The sequence below is a fragment of the Camellia sinensis genome, unplaced genomic scaffold, assembly GCF_055761805.1.
Source record: "Camellia sinensis isolate YWXY unplaced genomic scaffold, ASM5576180v1 Unanchor1, whole genome shotgun sequence".
Taxonomy (NCBI): domain Eukaryota; kingdom Viridiplantae; phylum Streptophyta; class Magnoliopsida; order Ericales; family Theaceae; genus Camellia; species Camellia sinensis.
The window spans coordinates 25,064,443-25,079,001 of NW_028128987.1; the positions used below are offsets into that span (position 1 = coordinate 25,064,443).

General features: G+C 44.0%; 1 pseudogene; it reads right to left on the reverse strand.

The window, feature by feature from the left end:
- Nucleotides 1-1,302: 1,302 nt before the first annotated feature.
- LOC145814150 (G-type lectin S-receptor-like serine/threonine-protein kinase LECRK3) overlaps nt 1,303-14,559 on the reverse strand; it is a 38,846-nt pseudogene continuing 25,589 nt past the window's right edge.

Below are 14,559 nucleotides of genomic sequence, written 5' to 3' on the forward strand. Positions count from 1 at the left end.
GCTTTGAGTAGTGGTCAAGAAGTAGGTTGATTTTGCTTTGATTATTGTCTATTTGAAAACTAAGAAGAAAGCTAACAGTTGTCTATTTGAAAACTATGTTGTCAATGATTACTATTTATTTGGTTAAGAGGATGTTGAATTGCCGTTATTCCCTTGATTTTTCTTTTTGTAGTTCATAGAGTTTTCTTGTTTTATAACTTGTGATTAGGTTCATAAGTTTTCTAAAAAAAGATTTAGAAATTTTCTTTTTTTTTTTCAATAGGTTTTGCTCTGTTTACGTTCTTTGTTTGTGTGTGTGTTAGTTTTTACTTTTTCTTGGTTTGTGAACCTAACTGATCTTTTGGTTTTGATTGGTTTTGATGTAGGTGATGACTAATGGAAGTTTTAGGAGTGTATGAAAGAAGTTTGTACAAGGATTTTATATGGTGTGAATACAAGAAATCTGCTTACAAGTCAGTTAGGTCTTAGCTAAATGTCTAAAAGGGTTGACTTAACTTACTACATATATATATATATATATATATAAGAATTGGTTCTTTATTTCATCACCCTCTGTTTCCCCCCCCCCCCCCCCCCTCTCCCCTTTCCAATTTTCTTCAATTTTTTTTTTTTTTTTTTTTGTGAGAATTTTCAAATGATTTTTTGACTTGGTGGAATAATAGAATTTTCTTTTTAAACCAAAAGGCTAAAATTGGTATGATAAGGGTTTGGAAGTTCCAAAAAAAAAAAAAAAAAATTGTGGTGTTTCTTGAAAGAGCCACTAAATGTTGGATATGACATCATTAGTTAACAGAGACGAAAAAAAGGTGATAGACATTAGGATATTACGATATTGCAACGTTTTTCATAGTTGTCGTTGTAAGACATTATTGATGTTTTTGAAACGCTGTAAGCCTAAGATGGCAGCTGCATCTGTGATGCAATTTAGAAATGTCGCCTTTTCTTATGGTAGTGTTTTCTTAGACCTAAGGCGGCATTTTTGAAATGCTAAAAACCCCGCCACCAAGAGCATGATTTCCTATAGTGATACCATGGTTATACTATCTCTTTAGCAAAACCAAATTGTTGAAGTTTTCATTCTCTGCGAGTATTAACAAAATGTTTCAATTGTGTTAGGTCATCAAACCATCCTGTCTCACTATCCCAAAAATTGTTTTAAGTCTTTCCTTTGAAATATAGAGAGTTTCAGTGAGTACTTTCTAATAATATAAATGGGAGTTTATGCCATATACCAGGAACAACACAAGACAGAGCCTGCCAATACATGATGAACCTGCCTGTACTAAAAAACTTCGTTACGCTAACCACACACTATATCTCTTCAATTAAAGAGCTCTCTTACTATAGACAACACGCAAATTGAATGAACATACATTATTTTTTAGTGAACATCATACACAACATAACCACTATAGCAGAGCAACAAAAGCAAGCCTAACTAGTAAAAGAAAATTGAGATGGACATGGAGGTACATCAATTTCAATAACTCCTTCAAGCATCTGGGTGACCTTCCTCATTGTAGGCCTCAAAGATGGATCTTCTTGAATACACAAAATGGCAACCATCAAAAATCTCTCCAGCCTCTTCCAGTCATTTATCACTTCCATATCGTTTTCAACCAAAGTATCCAATTTTCCTTCCTGAAAGCAGTCATAAGCCCAATAAGTCAAAATTACTTTCTCTTCTTCACTAACCTCCAAATCGTTGTGCTTTTTCGACAAGAAATGATCCCCAGTAGCAACACACCATAGCTATAGACATCAACCTTTGCAGTAATTGGATTGTTGTTGAACCACTCTGTAGCAACATATCCTTTTGTCCCTCTAATAGTAATAGGATTGGTCTTACTCTGGTTCAACATTAGAAGTTTATCCAACCCAAAGTCAGAAATCCAAGCATTGTAATAATCATCCAGAAGTACATTCTAAGGCTTTATATCACAATGGATGATCTGGGTACTACATTCTTCATGCAGGTACCCAAGTCCTCTGGCAATCCCTAATGCAATTTGGGTCTTTTGATTCCAACTTGGCTTCTTTTCCCCAAAGAGAAAGCTTGTTAAAGTCCCATTGCTCATGAACTCGTACACTAACATCCGATGTTGTTCTTCGTTACAAAATCCAAGCAGTTGGACCAGATTCTTGTGAAGTGTCTGCCCAATTACATTTACTTCAGTTTTGAATTTTTTCTCTTTCTCTTGAACCACCCTATCTAGTTTCTTCACTGCAACAACTACTCTGGAACCCATTTGTATCGCCCCTTTGTAAACAATACCAAAAGCTCCGCTTCCCAGTTCTTCCTTGAAACCATTTGTAGCTTCTACAAGCTCTTCGTACGTAAAACAACAAAGATTAGTCTCCACAACATTGTGATTGACATGATGACTTTTTATGCTTTTCTTGTGGTAGATAAGGAAAAAACCCAAGCAAACAGCACCAATCAATACAAAATTGATGAACACAGAGCTACCCAACAGAACCGATCCAATGAGAATTAAGGTCCTCTAGTTCTTCTTTGTTTCTGGAACTGGAGGAGAAGGAAGAGTTTGAGGAGGAGGCTGTAATAGAGGAACATTGTTTTTCCTAAACATCATGAAAGCCTGACCATTAACAACACTGTCCTCTCTCCCATTTGAAAGTGGCAGTTTCTTCTTCCAGCAACTATCTCCTCTCAAAATGGCAACAACACAAAAAAAAGTCATTGATGCAAAACCTGTTGCACTGTGTTTCAGTCACAGGCACCAACTGTTCATAGTCAGATGTTGGCCAATCAGTATTGTAGACACCCCATTTTTGACCGACCTTAAGACTCAGACGTCACCAATTGAGCGCTTGGTGATGTTGCATATCGCGCTCGTTCAAAAGTCTCAGAGTCGCAGCCATGAGCCCTGCCTCCGGATTTCCGAACCCTCTTCTGTGCCTTGTCTCGGTTTGCGAACCAGACTCGGTTTTCTCTGTTTCTTTTCCTGAGGGGAGGGAGAGGTCCTGTAGACCATCTCTCAGTGGCCGTGGGCTACATTTTGTGGCTATAGGCCATTTTTCCCATTTCGGAGCCCGGTTCCCGATTTTCGGAGCTGTCAGGCCGTGTGCCTCGGTTCGGGACCGCTCAACCATCTCCATTCGCTCTGATTTTTGGCATACATCTTATTTTCTCCCTTTCAAGGGACACCAGGGTTTGAAAAACCCACTTTGTAGCCGAACGCCACTTTCGGTGCTTAGCAGCCCATTTTCGGGACCCCGAACTGTGTGTTTTGGCCCCCGAGCATTCGTTTTGCATCGATTTTCGTTCATTTTTGGCAGGTACCTCTGTTTTATCACCAAGAAGGTCACTGGAGGGTGGGAGGCCAGCAATTATCTTGGCAACCAGTTATTTTCCATTTTCGCCCTCCGGCACCCGTTTTTCTCACTTCCGAGCCAATGTTGAACACCTTGGGGCCACTTTCTTCAACCCCAAACCACATATTTGTGTTGTACACACATGGGAGGATCCTAATATCATATGGTCGGCCAGAAATTCCATTTGACCCTTTTGAACCCCTCTTGAAAATGGCCTATTCTCTCTCCTGTTTTACAGTTTGTAATTTTGAACCACAGGGTTGTGATGAGGAGGCATGGGAGGACACCAATATGTGGTGGCCAGCCACTAACACAACTTGGCCCTTTTGACCCTTGGCCGGCCGGCTAGGGGAGGTGGCCGGCCGGCCACCTGCAGCAAAAATGTCAGGCCGGCCTGCTTCTTCAGGTTGAGTGCATTCCAGCTGTGCCTTGGTTTTCCCCCAAAAATATCTACATCCGGGGGACCCTTTTGGAGGGAAAAGAAGCCTCATTTCCCTCCACTTTTGCCTAGACTCTTCTCTCCCTCTCTTGCCTATATAGTTGGCCTCCCAACTCAAGAAAAAGGGTTACAAGAATTGCTTTGAGGATATAGATACATATCTCTCCATTTCCTTCAAGTTTTGGCTCCATTTCTTCATCATCATCAAGCTCTACCACCACCCCTCCATTCCAGAAACAAGGGGAGGAATTCCAACAGCTTAGAGTCATCAAAGTTGGTCCAAGAAGCAACAAAAGCATTGGTCTTCAAGGGTAAGTCCACTTTCCCTCTTTTCTAGCTCATTTTTGCACCATTCCTCTAGCCATTTTGCCTACTGTTTTGAGCTCCGGCCCTAACTGAAAGTGACCTTCGTTTGAGCTCTTTTTCACTTTTTCTTAAGGGCTCAACACTGTTTGAGGCCCCCATATTGCACTTGCTTCAATATCTCCTTGTATGTCAATATTCTTGCATGCTTCACTAGCCTATCATTTTTCTATTTTTGGGCCATTATCAGAACTGAAAGTGGCCTTATTTTGACCTTCTTAACATGTTATATTAAGGGTCTTTGCTTGTTTGGTGAATTCTTTGTATACCTCATGTTATAGCCACTTTTGAGCCTCATTTTGCATTGCATTTCTAGCATGTTTGTGTACTGATTTTGGGGTTGCCATAAACTGTAAATGTGCATATTTTTGGTCCCTATTAAATGTTGTAAAAGGGCATTTTTCAGTTTGGGCTTTGCATATACCACTTGCTTCTTTGGCCACCTTTTGGACCATTTTCTTGCATAAGAGCTTAGCCATATCTATGTTTGTTTTTAGGGTTTTTATAGTTCTGTAGAGTGGCTTATTTTGGGCCCCTCTTCAATGTTGTTGAAGGGCCCTAACCTGTTTGGGGTCAGCAGCTGTGAATTGCTTCATAACCTCATATTTAGGGCCATTTTTGCATACTAGTTTTGCCCTATTTATGTTTGCTGTTTGGCCATTCTTTGAACTGGAAAAATGCTTATTTTTGGGCTTCCTTGCTACTATCTCTTCATTGCATGTCCATATTGTGCATATTTGGTATAGCTATAGGCCATTTCGGGTGCCAAAGTCCATGTTTCGGGACTATTCCATGCATCGGGTGTGTTTTCGCCTTATTTCAGGGCAGTTTTCCCCACATTTCGGTGCTGAAATTCCATTAGCATGTTTGCATATCATTTTCCATGCTATTGCATTGCATATGTCATTGCCTCGGTTTGCGTGCCCGTGTGCACGCATTTCGAGGCACTTCATTTTCATCCATCGGCCTCTTATGTGAGTGTGGCTGAGGCTCTCTCATGTTAGTATAAGTCCATGTTGCATTCTATATGCCATTTTAGCCATATTACATTGCATATGCCATTGCCTCGGTTTGCGTGCCCGTGTGCACGCATTTTGAGGCACTTCATTTTCATCCATCGGCCTCTTATGTGAGTGTGGCTGAGGCTCTCTCATGTTAGTATAAGTCCATGTTGCATTCTATATGCCATTTTAGCCATATTGCATCGCATATGCCATTGCCTCAGTTTGCGTGCCCGTGTGCACGCATTTCAAGGCACTTCATTTTCATCCATCGGCCTCTTATGTGAGTGTGGCTGAGGCTCTCTCATGTTAGTGTAAGCCCATATCATATTTCCATATCATTTGTATCGCATTCTGTCACTTTCTCGGCTTGTGTGCCCGTGTGCATGCATTTCGAGACATCTCATTTTCATGGCATTGTGCATACTAGGCTGTATCTTAGTTGCATTCATGCATATCATGCATATTGCATCGTGTTCGGGATAGGAGTTAGCCCGGTCACGGGAAACGAGGTGCGTTTCGTACTCCGAGTGACGGAACGTGTCTCAATTCCCAGTCACCGACACTCCGGATTACCCATGATGGACTCATCTGCCATCATACATCGATATGCGTGATTTGTGGCACAAGGATCGAGGCATGCATATATCTGTGAAAATACATTGCTATGTCCCTTTCCTGCTCTCTGTTGCAGCAAATGAAGAATCAGCAACTTTTTCAGAGTTTGGCACGCTTTCCAAGAAAAATCACAAAACAGAGGCTAATTGGGGCATCCCAGTGGATTTCCGCGCAAGGCAGCCCAGACATGCATCATTCATCAGAAGCAAGGCAGTCCCTGGCTTGCACGCCAGTTTTACAGCTTTCTTAGTTAATTTGATTAATTAATTAGGAATTTGTATGTTATTTGGACTGTATTATTTGGACTGTAATATTCTTTTATTCGGGACTGTATATTTATTCGGACCCTCCGAGCGAGGGCATAATTGTAATAAGTGTGCGTGAGTGTGATGTATGTCTTCCAACCCCACGTCTTTCTTCCCTTTTATTTATCCGCTTTTGATGGTTAGATTAAGACATATTTGAATTAGCATACAGTATGATAGCATGTTTGCATTCATTCATCTGTTTTGCATGCACCGGGCTCGGCGCATCATACTAACTGCATTGTACTTTCAATTCCAAATTAAATACATGTTAGCTGTTGCATCTCATATGCCATGTTCAGAATAGCCGAGCCTGCTATAGTTGCATTTTGCATGTGTTGCATTAGGCATTTCTGTACACTTAGGATTCATGCATAGATTTCTAATGAGTTTTTGTTTTGGCTCGGAGTACTCGGTGAGTTTTATGTTTTAGCATCCTTGCATGCGTGTAAGTGACTGCCATGAATAGCATGCTTACCATGAGGCTAAATGCTTATGTGATATATCTGCCTGAATGCCTGTGGGTGAAGGTTGGGTTATTTGGATTGGGACAATTCGTCAAATGTTTGTTTTAAGCCCACTAGATAGTGGCAAAACCATCTTTTCTAAGCCCACCTGCGGGTGGCAAAATCTGCATTTTAAGCCTACTTGCGAGTAGCAAACCATCTTTCAAATAAACAAGTATGAAATGTTTTGTTCCAATTCGGGCAACCCAGTCTATACTTATATGCTGTGTGCATCACATAGTAACCTAGGCTAATAACCGGAATAAGGACACACAAAGTTTTCAAATATAGATATCATGGTTAGTAGAGGCCGATCTTTGATCGGGCGAGCGGGGGTGCTCACGAAGTGACCTTCCCCAATCGTACCCAAGTTCCCGAGCCGAGGCAACTTTGGTGATGACGGACACGTGGCCTTAGGCAACGAGTCAGGGTTTCCTAAATTTCCCAAAATAAAATATTTAGGTGGCGACTCTGTATCTGGCAAAGCAGTCCATGTTTGGCACTTCTTTCAAAAATCTGTTTTCTCAAAACGATTTGTCGGATTTGGACTCTTTGGTTCAGATTTAGAACCGTGACAAATTTGAGAGTCCTGAGCTGTAGTGACCCCAAAATGAACAGAACGGGACTAACCCTCCCGGGGCGTTCGGGGACATCTACAGTTTCTGGCGACTCTGCTGGGGACTTAGAGAACTTGACTCGAACTCGTGATATCTGTTTTTGACTACACTTGTGTGATTCTTTGCATTGCATTTGAATTGGTGCGCCTAGAACACCATGTTTGCCATCTGCTATTCCTGAACGGTTTGCCGGAGGCTTGTCTTGTCATGGCGTGACCATAAGGCTGACCGGTTGTGGGCTCTGCCAGTATGGGAACACAAACCCCGGTTTTACCGAGACACCCTCTTTGACCATTCGACCTAGTGCATATTCGGATCCATAGTGACCATTCCAAACTAGGACAGGTTGCTTACCCGTTTATAGGTTGTTTAAAACCGCTGCGTGCGTAGTGAAACCCTAGCTCCTGACAAAATAGGACAGGGAAACCCTACCCCAACATAGGGGTGTTTTGGCTCTCACTTATCTTTTATGTGCTTTAGAGTGCGTCTCTACAGGAATGCATGTATCAGTGTATGAGTTTGGGCATCAGGCCTGCGGGCACCAGTTTGCGAATTTGGGCATCAGGCCTGTGGGCATTACTATCAGTATTTGGGAGTCAGCTTTACCTGTGGGTATCAGACTCAGATTTTGAGGCCGAATTTTGGGGCAGAATTCAGTAGAGGGCACACTCATTCAACTATGCTTGTATCTGTTCAGATGGAATCAGGCTAAGATGCTGTCTGTTCTCTCTTTTGCTAGGTAGTCTGGGAACCATAGCTTCAGAAGGCTCCGATATCCCCCCGAGGTTCATCGAACTTGTGCTGATAGACTTTGCTAGGTCAGAGATTCAGTTCAAGGGCAATCAGTGTTCCTTCGCCAGAGGCAAGGTAAAAAGGGCTAGTCGGGCACAAATCACCGGTTCAGTAGTTACCAGGTCAGCGGCCCTTATCCACCCCACCAGTGAACAGTCAGGCTGAGGTCTCAGTTTCTACTGCAAGGATAGATACCAATCAGTCAGATGGAACAGCAGAACACGTCAGGGATGGAGGCAATGATGCGCCAGATGCAAGAAAGTATGAGACTCATGCAGCAGGATGCTGCCCGTCAGGAGGAATTTGCTAAACAGAAGGCTGCGATCATGGCTCAGCAGGCCGAGCTCATCACCAAGCTACAACAGCAAAGCAGTGCATCCGCTTCACAACAAGTTCCTCCCCCAGTAGGAGCTCCAGCACCTGGGGAGACGCCAAACCTCCAGGATGATACGGACATTCCAGGTGGGCCGGCTCTGCCCCCAATTTTACCTCAACTATCCAAAACACCTACCAATCTACCGGACTCTCCCTCCGAGTTCGAGGTCGACCCCACAGCGTTGAAGTTGAGCAAGCTTGAAAAGCTGTTCAAGAAATCCCAAGGGGTAAAGTCCATCCTGGACATTGAGGACGGGTACACCGACGCAGCTGTAACTCTGCCGGACAGGTTCAAGATGCCTCACATCAACCGTTTTGATGGGTCAGGAGATCCCATGGTCCACCTGAGCTTGTTTTCAGATGTTTTGCGCCCGATGGGCTTGACAAGATTACAGAAGCTCTCCTTTTTTGGCAGGACCCTGTCGGGTATTGCGGTCACCTGGTATGCCAAATTAGAGGATTCAGTGAAACGAAGCTGGGAGGAGATGGCCGAGGCCTTCATCGCACAATATCCATACAATACCCAAATCGAGATTACGACCCGTGATCTTGAGACGATGAGGCAGGAGCCGAAGGAGAGCTTCTCAGAATTCGTAGCCCGCTGGAGGGCCAAGGCTTCGATGATGACCCTTAGGCCCATTGACAAAGATCAAATTCGGATGATTGTGCGCAATCTCCAGCCCAAGCTAATGCAGAAAATGATCGTGATCCCCTTCCCTACCTTTCCAGACTTGCATGAGATGGGAGTGCAGATCGAGGATGCTATGAAGCAGGGCCTCTTTGACCAGGAGAAGAAACAGCCCAAGAGGGCGTTTACCCGCAGTTCGAATGCGACCCCCAGCGGTGACGCAGCTGCAAGATCTTCTGAAGTGGGCATGGTCACCGCCACCGCACCAAAAACAACCACCCCATTCACCGGTGCATTCGGGAGTAGCTCGCAAGCAGCCAAATATCCACCCCAAGCCAAGAAGGTTTTCATCCCACTTTATATGCCTTTGTCAAAGGCTCTAGGGGCTTTGATCAAGAAAGGGCATCTGAAGCCCCTGGAGCCGCAACCATTACCAAAGAACCTCCCTCTCTCGCACAACCCAGCCGACTACTGTGCCTTCCATCAGCGAGCTGGCCATGACACTGACATGTGCTTTCGTCTCTGCCACGAAATACAAGATCTGATCGACAACGGGGTCATCCCCGCACCAGGACCTGCAAAGTCTATCGGCACTTGATCAGTGAACTTAGGGGATAATGTGATGTGATTGTAGACACCCCATTTTTGACCGACCTTAAGACTCAGACGTCACCAATTGAGCGCTTGGTGATGTTGCATGATGTGCTCGTTCAGAAGTTTCGGAGTTGCGGCCGTGAGCCCTGCCTCCGGACTCCCGAACCCTTTTCTGTGCCTTGTCTCGGTTTGCGAACCAGACTCGGTTTTCTCTGTTTCTTTTCCTGAGGGGAGGGAGAGGTCCTGTAGACCATCTCTCAATGTCCGTAGGCCATTTTTCCCATTTCGGAGTCCGGTTCCCGGTTTTCGGAGCCGTCAGGCCGTGTGCCTCGGTTCGGGACCGCTTAACCATCTCCTATTGCTCTGATTTTTGGCATACTTCTTATTTTCTCCCTTTTGAGGGACACTGGGGTCTGCGAAACCCACTTCGTGGCCGAACGCCACTTTCGGTGTTTAATGGGCAGTTTCCGGGGCCCCGAACTGCGTGTTTTGGCCCCCGAACATTCGTTTTGCATCGGTTTTCGTTCATTTTTGGCAGGTACCTCTGTTTTATCACCAGGAAGGTCACTGGAGGGTGGGAGGCTAGTAATTGTTGCAGCAACCAGTTATCTCTCCTCCGGAGCCTCCCGGCGCCCGTTTTTCCAACTTCCGGGCTAATGTTGAATACCTTGGAGCTAGTGTTGCCAACTTTCAACCACATAACTGTGATCTACACACCTTGGAGGACCCAAAAAAGTCATGGCCGGCCATTAATTGTTATTTCCATTTTTGCCCCTCCTCTTCCGGGCCAATGTTGAACACCTTGGGCCCACTTTCTTGAACTTTGAACCACATATCTGTGATGTACACACTTGGGAGGACCCTAAAAGTTTATGGCCGGCCATTAATTTTTCTTTCCATTTTTGCCCCTCCTCTTCAAATGCAATGTTGAACACCCTGGAGTCACTGTTGCCAACCCCAAACCACATATATGTGATCTACACACATGAGAGGACACCAAAAGTTGGTGGGAGGCTAGTAATTTTGCCAAAAAGCCAACTTCTTTTTGGTCAAAAGTGTTTCAGCATGAATCCGGGAAGGAGAAAAAGCTGCGCGGCTTCACCGAAACGGGCGTAACTCTTTGCACAAGAGGAATTAAGATATGAGGCCACCACCATTGGAAAGCTTACTTCCGGGGCTTCATTTTGCACTCAAGAATCTCCCAAGTCCAAGTCCGGGGGGGAGAGATGTGGTTGGTTGAAGTCCACTTGGACTAAATCTGCGCGGCTTCACGGAAAAGGGCATAACTTTTTCTACAGGAGGAATTTTAATGCAAGGTTTGCGCCATTGGAAAGCTAACTTCTGGGGCTTCATCCTAGGGGGTGACCGGGAATTTTTTCTGGCCGGCCGGCCATTTTTTTCTTTGACCTAGCCGGCCGGCTATGTTAAGTGGCTGGCCGGCCATCTGCAGAAAAAGTAACTGGCCGGCCTGCTTCTTCAGGTTGAGTGCATTCCAGCTGTGCCTTGGTTTTTCCCCAAAAAATATCTACATCCGGGGCCCCTTTTGAAAGAAGAAAGAGGCTCATTTTTCACTAGACTTTTGAAGAGGCTCTTCTCTCTCTCTCTTAAATTTTGTTGACCTCCCAACTCAAGAAAGGGGTTACAAGGCTTTCTTGGAGGAGATACATACATAGCACCCCATTTCCTTCAAGTTTTGGGTTCCATTTCTTCATCATCTTCAAGCTCTACCACCACCCTTCCATTCCAGCAGCAAGGGGAAGAATTCCAGCAGCTTAGAGTCACCAAATCTGGTCCAAGAAGCAACAAAAGTGCTGGTCTTCAAAGGTAAGTCCAATTTCCCTCTTTTCTAGCTCATTCTTGCACCATCTCTAAGCCATCCATGCTTTTTCTTTCAAGCTCCGGCCCTAACTAAAAAGGGCCCTCTTTTGAGCTCATTGTCACTTTTCATTAAGGGCTCAACCCTGTTTGAGCCCTCCATATGCTACTTGCTTCAATACCCTTTGTAAATACCGTTTTCTTGCATGTTTAGTTAGCCTACCATGCTTTTGTTTTCGGCCATTTTACAGGCCTATAGATAGTCTTATTTTGACCTATACTTCATGTTTTATTAAGGGTCTTTGGCTATTTGGTGATTATTTTGCATACCTTATGTTATAGCCACTTTTGAGCCTAATTTTGCATTGCATTTCTAGCATATTTGTATTCTGTTTTGGCTGTTTTACAGTTCTGGAAATATGCTTATTTTTGGTCCCTCTTCAATGTTTTAGAAGGGAATTTTTCAGTTTGAGCATTGCATATACCACTTGCCTCTTTGGCTACTTTTTGGTTCGTTTTCTAGCATGTTTAGTTAGCCTACCATACTTTTGTTTTCGGCCATTTTACAGGCCTATAGATAGTCTTATTTTGATCTATACTTCATGTTTCATTAACACTTTTTTTCTGTTTGGTGATTATTTTGTATACTTCATGTTATAGCACCTTTTGAGCTTTGTTTTGCATCACATTTTTAGCATATTTGTATACTGATTTTGAGGCTGCCATATACTGTAAATGTTCATATTTTTGGTCCATATTCAGTTTTGTAGAAGGAAATTTTTCAGTTTGGGTTTTGTTTATATCACTTGCTTCATTACCCCTTGAAAATACCGTATTCTTGCATGCCATTTTTGCCATATCTATACTTACTGTTTGGCCATGCTATAAACTGGAAAAGTGTTTATTTTGGGACTGTCTAGCTTCTGTATTTGCATTGTATGTCCATATTGTGCATGTTTGGCCTAGCTATAGGCCATTTCGGGTGCCTAAATTCATATTTCGGGACAATTTCATGCATTTGGTGTCATTTCGCTTCATTTCGGCACTGTTTTCCCCCATATTTTGTTGCTGAAATTCTGTTAGAATGATTGCCATCCATTTCATGTCATTACATCGCATTCTGCCATCGCCTCGGTTTGCGTGCCCGTGTGCACGCATTTCGAGGCACCTCATTTTTCTGCCATTGGCATCTTATGTGAGTGCGGCTGAGGCTCTCTCATGTTAGTATAAGTCCATACTTCATTTTTCATGTCATTTGCATTGCGTATGCATTGCCTCGGTTTGCGTGCCCGTGTGCACGCATTTCGAGGCACTTCATTTTCTGCCATCGGCATCTTATGTGAGTGCGGCTGAGGCTCTCTCATGTTAGTATAAGTCCATACTTCATTTTCCATGTCATTTGCATTGCGTATGCATTGCCTCGGTTTGTGTGCCCGTGTGCACGCATTTCGAGGCACCTCATTTTCTGCCATCGGCATCTCATGTGAGTGCGGCTGAGGCTCTCTCATGTTAGTATAAGTCCATTTGTCATTTTTCATGTCATTTGCATTGCGTATGCACCGCCTCGGTTTGCGTGCCCGTGTGCACGCATTTCGAGGCACCTCATTTTCTGCCATCGGCATCTCATGTGAGTGCTGCTGAGGCTCTCTCATGTTAGTATAAGTCCATTTGTCATTTTCCATGTCATTTGCATTGCGTATGCATTGCCTCGGTTTGCGTGCCCGTGTGCACGCATTTCGAGGCACCTCATTTTCTGCCATCGGCATCTCATGTGAGTGCGGCTGAGGCTCTCTCATGTTGGTATAGGCCCATCTGTCATTTCCATGTCATTTCAATAACATTTTATCATCGCCTCGGTTTGCGTGCCCGCGTGCACGCATTTCGAGGTACATATCATCGCCTCGATTTGCGTATCCCGTGCACGCATTTCGAGACACATATCATCGCCTCGGTTTGCATGCCCGCGTGCACGCATTTCGAGACACATATCATCACCTCAGTTTGCGTGCCCGCGTACACGTATTTCGAGACACATATCATTTTCTCGGTTTGCGTGCCCGTGTGCACGCACTCCGAGGCATTTCATTTTCATTGCATTCTGCCATTTTCTCGATTTGCGTGCCCGTGTGCACGCATTTCGAGGCATATCATTTTTATAGCATTATGCGTACTAGGTTGTATCTTAGATTGCATTCTGCCATTTTCTCGATTTGCGTGCCTGCATGCACGTATTTCGAGGCATATCATTCCATAGCATTGAGTATGTTAGGATTGCATCTTAGTTGCATTTCATGCACATCATGCATATTGCATCGTGTTCGGAATAAGAGTTAGCCCGGGCACGGGAAACGAGGTACATTTTGTACTCCGAGTGACGGAATGTGTCTCAATTCCCCCAGTCACCGACACTTCGGATTATCCATGATGGAGTTAGGTTTTAGCTGTAGTTTCATGTGCATTCATCCTATATTGAGTTGTGCATTTCGACTCCTCGGCCATCATGCCTCGGTATGCGTGATTGGTGGCACGAGGATCGAGACATGCATATATCTGTGAAAATACATTGCCATGCCCCTTTCCTGCTCTCTGTTGCAGCAAAACGAAGAATCAGCAACCTTTTGGGACTTGGCACGCATTTCAAGAACAGGTGTAAACAGAGGCTAATTGGGGCATTCCGGTGGATTTCCGCGCAAGACAATCCGGACATGCATCATCCATCAGAAGCGAAGCAGTCCCTGGCTTGCATGCCAGTTTTACAGCTTTCCTAGATTAATTTGTAAATTAATTAGGAATTTGTACATATTCGGACTGTAATATTTGGACTGTAATATTCTTTTATTTGGGACTGTATACTTATTCGGACCCTCTGTGTGAGGGCACAACTGTAATAAGTGTGCGTGTGTGTGTTGTATGTCTTCCAACCCCACGTCTTTCTCCCTTTTATTTATCCACTTTTGATGGTTAGATTAGGGCATGTTTAAATTAGCATACAGTATGACAGCATGTTTGCATCATTCATCTGTATTGCATGCACCGGGCTCGGCGCATCATACTAACTGCATTGTATTTTCGATTTAAAAGATGAATACATGTTAGCTGTAGCATTCCATATGCCATCTTAGAATAGCCGAGCCTGCTATAATTGCATTTTGCATGTGTTGCATTAGACA